Here is a 10,322-nt window from a genome sequence, read left to right as displayed (position 1 = left end):
CAAATCACAAAATATATAACAAGGCTGTTACATGTTCTATCTATTATGATTCTCAAAGTTAAAAAGTATATTGAAAATGTTTTGATATTCATTTTGCAATCATTAATTATGTATTTCATTTTTATTAAATGTAATATTAAATAATTCATTACAAAATTATAATTTTGGCTACAATTCTGCATAATTATAATGATTTCCACAGCTATATATAAATATATATCTTTTAATAGGCCTATTACTCTAACAATATTTTCCTGATACAATGGGGTGGCATTCGTCACATGGTTGGGTTTCACAGCTGAGCTTATTTCCTGTATCGATGTGGAGTTGTCCAGCACCATAGGTGGTCCTTTAATCCTGGCGAGTAAAGGAGTGTCCAGAGACGCTCGGGTCCCCTTCTCCTATTATTTATTGCGTGACATTTAGCAGGGGTCTGATGACGGCAGCGCTCCACTTTAATTAAAGGTTCAACCTCTTCAGTGGATGACACATGGATCCGTTTGTGCTCGGCAGAAGAGGAGGAGCGCCTTTTAGTCTCTCAGCCTCTCCAGCTCGGCTGCAAGCCGGGACCCAATATTCAAGGTAAGAGAACAGTGACTGTGAGAGGTCATGGAAGAGCAAGGCCAAAGGAGTTGTTAAAATAAGCGGCTTTATCCACTCTCAAGAGATGACTTATGCACCTGGGCTTGATTTTTAGTGAAAAAAATTATCGCGTTTCACTTGAATTTGAAATAATTTTAAAGTCAAAGCCTTTTGTGGGTTAATAGCATTCATTCATGTCTCGGGCGTTATATACTGAGTGTTTCTCCTTTCGTTCTTTCTTTCTTCCGTTCTCTTTATTTCGTTCTTTCTTTCTTTCGTTATTTCTTTCTTTCGTTCTTTCTTTTTGGAATTCCTATATTTCCTGTCATTTCTGTATTTACTCCTTGGATCCTAGTTTGCTTTACTTCTTTCGTTTTGTTGTTTAGTTCATGGTGACCTTCTGCCTGTGCAGATGTGGGCTCCACAACTCAGTGGGGTAGCAAGTGATGGGCTAATGGCCCATCTCAGAGCCATTTTACGGCACGCTGGAGAATGTGTCGACTTTGCATGGTTCCCTTCCTCCATTTTTCAAACTTTCTTTGAGTGGTTTGTGACACAGCTTGAAAAAGGAGGTTGTGGAGGAGATGTAGAGCACACAAACGGAAGAGTAAGCCTGGATGACACAATCACTCTTGTTCAGCTTGAACACCTTTGCAAGCATGTCAGGGAATATGTCAGCCAGCAGGAGGATGAGATATCGAAAACAAGCGAGAGGGCCCATCTGTCCTCACTCTGTTTTTTCCCCCCACAGTTCTTAAACTGATGGAGAGTTATGCCGTGGATGTGTAATACACAGCCTCGCCTGCACAGTGTGCAAGAGACCTATTCTGACTTGTCTTTTAGTGATTTTAGCATCATTTTACGTCAGTGTGGTGATTGGCAGCAACTAACGACCCATTTAAGTCTAAATGAAGATCCTTAATGAAGTTTCCTACCAAAAAAGGCCTAAAAAAGTACAGTGAGTGTTTCTGAACCAGGCTGACTGTGATGCTCCACTCTCTCCTCAGCCAGATGGAGGAATGGGAAGATGAGAGGAGCAGGTAACTCCGGTCTCCTGGGTAGAAGGGTGAAGAAAAGGGAGAGCGTCACAGGAAGAGCCACAGCCAGGACTCCTAATGATGGTTCCCTGAGCGCATGGGGAGCTTGTCTGGGCTTTAGGCCTCCTCCACCGCCCCTCGCCCACTGGGATTTCTTTTTGTCCTGCCGTAAACTGTCACGAAGCAAAGACTTTTAATTTTCACCACTGCAGACTAATGAGTTTGCACACTAATTACAGGGGGTGACTATCACACCCCGTGGACCCCTCCCCCTCATCGGAACAGGGAAGATAAGCGAAAAAAGCAGGGACATCTTTAATGAGCAGCCTTGATAACCCTTCAAACGAGGAAGTGTGCAGCGTCTCTAATGATGCTCCTGGTGACGCAGAGGCTCAGCTGAAGGAGCACAGCCATGCAGAACTGGTGTTGCTCTGACCCAGGGTGCACCTCTGCACTGTGGAGGGACTCGCCAAGCACATACTGAACGCACATACAGACACATATACAGTAGTATACACCACCACTTCATGGAAAACACCTATCCATAAGTCCCACAGAGTTCTCAGTATCCCTTCAAAGTTTAAAGGTGTCACTGTCTTGATGCTCCCCTTCTCCTTAAAGGATTGTGTGTGAAAATACATGATTGACAAAGAACATTTGATAAATGCATTCATTCAAATGTTCTCACATCACAACAGCAACATCACATCTTGGTTGTTACACTGTAGGGTTGATGCTATTGTCATTTTTTGTTGTTGTTGTTATTTAAAACCCTAATCCAAGATTATAATGGGCAGAATAAAGCAAGCATACCTGTGAAAGAATTTCAGCAGCAATATCTGTCACAGCTTAGAGGATTACAGCAGTGACATGATCCAGTAAACGGCCCTCTCTGTCAGAAATGCCTGATAGAAGGGAGAAAAAAAATTCTATATATTTTTCTGTGTGTGTTTGGTCACAATATTTTCTTTTGCTGACAGTGATGGCTGTTATTTTGCCCGTGGCTCCTGTCAAAACTAACATGGCTTAATTGACTGCAAGCGAAGGAGCTGCTGGATTGGTCCTGTCAGGCTCTTGAGGAAGTGATGCTGCTCCATCTGTGAAGCGCAATTCAAGCGACAGCGGCAATCTGTTGCTTGGGGATGAGCCAAAGTATAAAAAAAAACAAAGTCAGAATTACCAAGAGCACCTCAGGCGGCACGTGTATCCTGATCAGCTGTCAGTGGCATACGCAGGCAGACAGCCATCCACGAATGAGCACACATGCAGGGCAACAGACACAGGCATGTATGCATAACAAAACGACAAAAACATATACATATGAATGCAGACATACCCACTGCAGGCAGGCACATACACACGCTTGGCAGACGCATACAAGGATAATTTGATGTACATATTGTATACTCATACTTATATACTAATTGTATTAGTGTGTGTGTCTGCCACATGCATATACAAGCATAGAACAGGGATGATCTTTTAAGAGATTCTTTGTTCAACTGTTTTTCTTATTTTATATCACGACACTCCCTGTCTACCACTACCGCTCTCGATGGCGCCCTTCTTGTCTTTCCTCTCTCACTTTCTCTCCCCCGCTCCCCTCTATCCTCGCTGTTTCCCCCTCCTGTTCTGTACTATCCTCAAAGGAGGAATGTGTTGGTGGTAGGCGCGGCAGCTCCTTCTGGCGTGATTAAATATTTAGAGTGCTGCTGCTCGGGCTGCTGCCGTGGATGGAGAGACGCCGGTCATAATCTACCAGCCAGCTGCTGGAGCACATCTGGGGGTGTCAGAGCTTGCTGAGGGCTGCTACGCGCCTCCCATACAACAGGCAGAAAAGAAGTCAGGGCAGAGTCCCAGCTGTCTGCCAGTCAGTGGGCTGGAGCTGGCAGGGAGGGCCTCACAGTATCATGTTCTCTTGGTGGTGTTTTGGGGGGAGGGAGGGGGGGGGGGGTGACTTAGACAGATTGATGCCTGGCAGACTGTCCCAAGTCTGGCACTAGAGATCATTGATGTGGGGTGGGGGAAAAAAACTAGTTTATAAATGTGTAGGATCTAGAAAAGAAAATGGCTACCGCCTAGCCTGACTACCATCTGACGTGTTTGCAGAGCGTCTGGCTGGCATCCAGTCTATTTGCATGTTTAGATAAGGTGAACATATTTGGTTGAAAGACTGCTTTGCATCCCATCAGTAAACATCCTGCCTGATGGTTAGAGCTCCCCCTCACCAAATAGACGCTGTTAATGCAGTGATTGGTAGCATATGCTGCACCCAGGGTTAGAATAAATGCAGAGTGCTTAATAATGCATACTCATGCAGTCATTAGTCATGCAGTGTGTATCTGTGATAACGATTTCAAGACAGTTATTGCTGATAATACTGCAGGGCTGTGGAGAGGGGATAGCAGTGGCGTGTTTGGCTAAAGGGTGGCGGTGGGGAAGGCTCTGACGGCAATGCCTGGCCGGGTTTGAGGGAGATTGAGTGTGAAAAGCCACCCACCTTCTCACCCTTGCTCTTTTCATGGGAGCCAGAGTCAGACAGCGCACCCAGTTGTGCCACGAGGACCGGCTGGCCTGAAAATCACTGTTGTGCTCCTCTCTCTTTCTCTTTCTCTTTCGCTCTCTCTCTCTCTCTCTCTCTCTCTCTCACACTCTCACTACCGGACTGAGGCGACAGGATATGGATGCGTCTCCTCCTGGCTCTGGCCGCTCCGATGTAGTGATTAATGGCACTGCCTTCTCCCCCCCCCATCTCATTCTGTTGCTGTCAGAGTTAAGTGGGGCGAAGACAATAATAAACAGTCAGTCTTCTGTGAACCCCCCTCCTAACACGATCATTCCAGCACCCCCAACCCCACCTCCTCCATCCCTATCTTCCCCACACATCCCCCTGCAGCGCCAGCACCACCAACTTCCAATGAGAAACAGAAGAATAGAGATGGAGCCAGATATGGATGGGGAGAGTACTGTGGGGTAAATACAAGGGTGAGGGTGAGGGGGGAGGAAGCAAAGTTGGGAAAGGCCAGGAGCGATGGATACAGAGTGAGAGTGAGTGAGGTGAATGCAAGATGAATGAAAAAGGCATTGAGAAGGAAAGGTTTGTGTGTGAAATGGAGAGAAAGGTGCAGAAAAAAAAGAACTCCTGGCAGCTCTGACCTGCTATTTTATTCACTTGTGCTCTCTCTCTCTCTCTCTCTCTCTCTCTCTCTCTCTTTCTATCACCCTCTCTATCTCTCTCACACCCTCTCTCTCTCTCTTTCTCTCTCTCCTTCTCTGTCCTCCTGGCCTTTCACTGCCAAACACCTTTACTTCCGCTCTCACAGTACCCTAGTGGGGGGCTTAGATAGGGGGTTATTGGAGCTGGGTGGGGGTGGTTACTTAGCATCTTGCCACAGTGATGGCCTCCCACCTTCCCAGAATTCTTGAGAGAAGCTCTCTGATGTGTGCACCCTTCACTGCCAACTTAGGAGGCTGAGGGAAAGTGCCTGTCATGGCTCAGTGACTGCAGGTTTGGATGTCCAAAGCCACCTCCACCAGCCAACAACCAGCCCTGCACGGCACTGACAACAGACCAGCTCTGCGCTCAGTTGCATAGAGAATGTAACAATAATCTGGTCCCTTTTGTGTCTGTGTCCATGCATGTGTGGCCATGTATGAGTGTGTGTGTGTGTGTGCTCTCAACACTGGAAAGGAGGTGACCGTGACCTCTTCCCCATTGTTTTCAGCCCCTGCTGATTTTAGGAAACGTCCACAGAGATGATCAGTGGTAGCGGTGAATCAGTGGCGATGATAAGAAAGGAAAATGTCAGCGCCTGCCTGAGAGGAAGCTAAATCACTGTTTTGATGGCTTTTGCCAGTGGGGGGCATAATTGGCAGAGAGAACCAGTGTTAAAGAAGCGTGAGCTCTGGGAAATGTGTCTAATCCCCCTGTTCACACCTGTTCTCTACGGCCCTAATGGAACTCCATGCGGTAGCGGCTACGCTAAACTAGCCCTCCCTTTGCCACAGCGGCCATTAATGGGGCCATGCGTAGAGCCAGCTAACGCTAAGGCAGCCCCCTTTTGCTTGCTCTCCGTGAACCCTCTGAGCGGCTGCATTAAAATGTGCTTTGTGATGGCAACCGCACCGTTCATGATATTGTTTCAGAGCTTGTTGCCATAGTAACCACAGTTACTTCCACGCTGTTGTGTGGTTGTCACCGAGGCCTTAATTTTTTCTTAAAAAAAAAATAAAAAAAGGAATGCATGCTTTGACAACACTCATCAACATGTCCTGTGAGGCAGGCCGGCTCAGGTTAGAGGATTATGGCACGTTGTAATGGAGGGGACAGAGCGTAAATAATCGACAGCGATATAATTGGCCTAACTCCCTACATCCGGCTGCACTCAAGAGGAACTAAAACCTCATTGACTTTGGATGATTTTCTTCTTCTCTGGGTATTATTAGATGGCTATTTTTTGCTCATAGATGGCTATTTTTTTTTTTCAACTTTCCCCCCCCCCCTTGTCAAAGCTTGTGTCCAGGATCAGCAACAGTGGAGAAAGTGAGCATAGAGGACCAAGTAATCTGGGGTGGGGGGGGGGGTGCATACACCTGGCTTGTCAACTCCCAAGAAGCCTCCTCTCTGCCCTGTAGTCTGAGACCGAATTAGAGCTTCAGACTACTGAGAAAATGTAAATGAAAGCGTGGGGTGAAGAGATAAACTTGGTCAGGTGGAATCTGATAACATAAAGGATGACCTGGACTGGTCTGCACCTTAAGTGGGGATTAGAAGGAGAAAAGAGAATGAGATGAGAATGCATTAAAGACTTGGACAGGACTCCGAAACCAGAGGGAAAGGTCAACAGGGAGAAATAAATTCATGGCTAGAGAGAGAGAGAGAGAGAAGGCAGTACTAGGTGTCTTCAGGTCCTTTCAAGCCTTATCCTGGTGTGTGCAGGGGTGCATCTCATCTCATCTCATCTCACCGCTCTCCTGGCTGTCCTCACATCAGAGAGAGAGGAGCCCCCCTGCCCCCTCCCGCCTCATCCACTCCCATTCCCACACCTCTGCCTTCCCAAACAAGCCTTCCTCTTTTAGAATGCAGCCCCTGCTCTCCCAGCCTGAGAGGGGGAGAAGTTGTTAAGCTAATTAATGTGCAGGGGAGTAGTGGGCTCGGCAGATGTGCATCAAGGCAGTTGCTATTGAGTGCAGGGATAATGGTGTGTGTGTGTGTGTGTGTTTATTTGTGTGTGTGTGTGTGTGTGTGTGTGTGTGTGTCTTAGACAGGACAGAGATAGACAGGTTTTTGTGTGTGTGGTGTGTGTGTGTGTGTGTGTGTGTGTGTGTGTGTGTGTGTGTGTGTGTGTGTGTGTGTGTGTGTGTGTGTGTGTGTGTGTGAGAGAGAGAGAGAGAGTGGGAGAGGGTGGGAGTCAGCTCTTACCTCAGAGTGCATGCTAATCAGAAGAGGGCCTGCTGCTGAGGAGAAAGAATTAAGAGGGTCGGGAGGCTCGTCTGTAGCCTGTGAACGAGGTAGGCAAGGGGATTAAGGGCACGAAAATCAGCAGTTCACTTTGTGAAAAAAAGAGAGAAAGACACCCCAAGAGAACAAACTAAATCTCTCCAAAAGATAGCTTGTGGTGGTGATGGTTTAGTACCTCGAAACATTTGGTTTCATACCTGCAACTCAAAGCGCTGAAGCTGCCTATTATTTTTTCTGGTATTCATATGTGGAGAGAGGCCTTAATTATCAACAGGTTTAGGAGCTCTCACCCGTGTTGACTGATCTAGGCCAAAAGACGGCATTGAGAGGAGGCCATTTACACTGAGAGCCACTATGATGAATCGCTCATCTGAAGGAGCGTGGATGGTTCCTGCTGACAAAGCCACTCCGCGGGTTCTGTTTTCCGAAGACGGCGGGCTGAAAAATGGCCGCCGGCGGGCGAAAGCCATGCATGAAGAGCCACATGCAAACATCACAGCTCATGATAAATGCATTCTGTACACCTCATTTCAACATTGATGGAGTGAAAAGGAACACATTTGTTTGATGAAGTGTTTTTTTGTCCCCCCTCCCTCCGTCTCTGGTTTGAAGTATATTGACCAATATTAACAAGGCATAGCTTTTCCTGCTGGCTCCAGTGCTGGAAACGGGCATGCCGTCACCTACTTCCTTCCTCTGTTCTTTTTTTTTCTTACACAGATAGAGGAAGTAATGAACCAAAAACATCCAATCTACTTTCCTGTGAGTGCTAACAGCCCAGCGCTGGCCTCTTTCTCTAGCTTCCCTCTCCAATTTTTAATTAGCTCTTCTCCACAAAGACAGTTTGGTCTTATTTCTCCTTAATTGTGATTATTTACACAATAAAGGTTTATTGCTATTTATAGCCCCCTCCCACCCCCCAATCCCAGATTGCAGTGTTGGGGGTGCTAATAAGGAGAAGGAAATGATCTCCAGCGTTTCATCATTATCTCTTCCTTCAAGTGGTGTCTTCCTTTTAATATGCTAATGCCTGTGTAGATATAATCGCCTCGTAATTGTACAACATTTCAAGTGCGACACATTCTCCCTGTTTTTTTCTTTGCCTCTCCTGTGTGAATAAAGAAATCATCGGCCATGGATAACTGCCTAAATGTATCGAGGGTGTGTTTGTGCTGTGCTGAAGTGTGCAATCACATGGCTTGCCGTATAGAATACAGCTAAAATGTTCATCATGTCTCAAGGCAATCTACGTCAACACGAGAGGGAAACTTCAGAGCAGCGCAACACTGTACATGCTCTCCTTTTTAGTCAAGTCTCCTCTCTGAAATGCCCTCTGTATGGCTGATTGCAATTCTATACTCTAGACTTCATTTGTGTACATGTCTTCCAAAGAGCACCTTTTCATTTTACCTCATACGTGTGAGTCCAGCACCCCCTTAAATTGTGTGTGTCTGTGTCTGTCTGTGTGTGTCTGTGTGTGTCTCTCTGTGTGTGTGTGTGTGTGTGTGTGTGTGTGTGTGTGTGTGTGTGTGTCTCTGTGTGTCTGTGTGTCTCTGTGTGTCTGTGTGTGTCTGTGTGTGTGTGTGTGTGTGTGTGTGTGTGTGTGTGTGTGTGTGTGTGGAGGTGGGGGGAGGTTGGAGCAGTTGAAGTGAGGGATCCTGATGTTTTTCTCTTCTTCTTCTGTTATTCCCCTGAAGAGAGGGGGAGATGGAGTGAGGCGAAGGATGAGTGATCAACTCAGTCTTTATCCTTTCTATCTTTCTCTTTCTTTCCTGGAGGATTTTTGAAGTTATTGAAAGGCGCTGGCTGGGTGACAGTTCTGAGATGTCTATCTGATGCCTATCAGCCATCCATTGCATGGGGCATCTTATCCAAGATGGCACTGCCTCTCTGCCTCTCTCTCTTACCCTCTCCCTCCCTCCCTCCCTCTCTATCTCTCTCTCACCCAGGCCCCCCTCTATTTATTTATGTATCTAACTCCCACTTCTCTTTATCTGCCATTCTGTCTCTTTGACTCTATCGCTCTCTGGTTGAGTGTGTGTTATGTGAAGGTCCATCTCTTGTAGCAGAATGTGAGCCACCGTGGAGAGAGAGTTGTTTGTCTGGTGCCCAAGAGGAGTCTGGGAAGATCAAATGTTTTCACAATGGAAACGATTTCAGGGATAGAGGTAAAATGAGAATAAGATAGATACCAGAGAGGAAGAAAAAAAAAGGATGGAAAGAAGGGATATGATTCAGAGCAGAAAGAGAAGAGCAGAGATGGTTTTAGAAAAAAACGCGCAACAAGAGGACACAAGTACCCTGTTCCAGACAGGTTTAACAGGCAAGACACAACATTGGGAGAGTGAAGCAAGGGGATTGAGTGAAGGACAGAAAGCTAGAAAAGCGAAGGGAGACCGAGCGAAGGGAGAATCTGAACAAAGGCGTGATTTACTTTGCGGCGGGGCGGGCACACACAACGCAGTGGCATGGGGCTCAACAGGGCATGGATGCTCTTCGCTGGATGAGCTGATGAATGTTCAGCAACTGCTCGCCTCCTGGTGGCTCCTTTTTTTTTGGCCGACTGTCCCTTAACGATTCCTTGGCGTTGCCGAGTGAGGAATAATGGATGTGTGATGGGGAAGGACAGCTTGCAGAGTGCTGTCATTAATGTTCTAATTCACTTTTAGGGTTTCTACTATTCCACTGCAACAGGAGGCGCAGATGTCACCTGAATCTGCTCTTTCTAGCAGCCAGAGTGCACCCTGGCTTCACCAGCTGTCTACCAGTGCTCCCTGCCAGCTCTCTCTCTCTGTGTGTGTGTGTGTGAGTGTGAGTGTGTGTGTGTGTGTGTGTGGACTGTAATAGACATGTGTATATATTGATGGGCAAGTCATTTTCTTTTTCACTTGAGTGCTGATGTACTCTCTGTATGTTTAAGTTAAAGCAGCGGAAGACTGTGCATCAGAACTGACTCGCCAAAAGTTGAGAACATTCAGCATAGCCGTTGAATAGTAGTCGAACCGTTGAATCGAAACTAAACAGCCAGTTACTGAAATATGTTCCGTGGAAGCATGTACAATATGTCATGCTCCAGGCAAGAACATTTTTTATCGTATGTAACTTTACTCCAACTATTTGGCCTACTTATTTTGGGGTGACTCATTTGTTTTCAACTCCTTTGTAGCCATTAACCCCAGTGATGTGTCTATCACTCTGGCAGAGCGGCTCGGGATTGTAACGGATACCAAAACTGCTGGGGA

The sequence above is a fragment of the Sprattus sprattus genome (genome assembly GCF_963457725.1).
Source record: "Sprattus sprattus genome assembly, chromosome: 18".
Lineage (NCBI taxonomy): Eukaryota > Metazoa > Chordata > Actinopteri > Clupeiformes > Clupeidae > Sprattus > Sprattus sprattus.
This window is presented reverse-complemented; position numbering follows the sequence as displayed.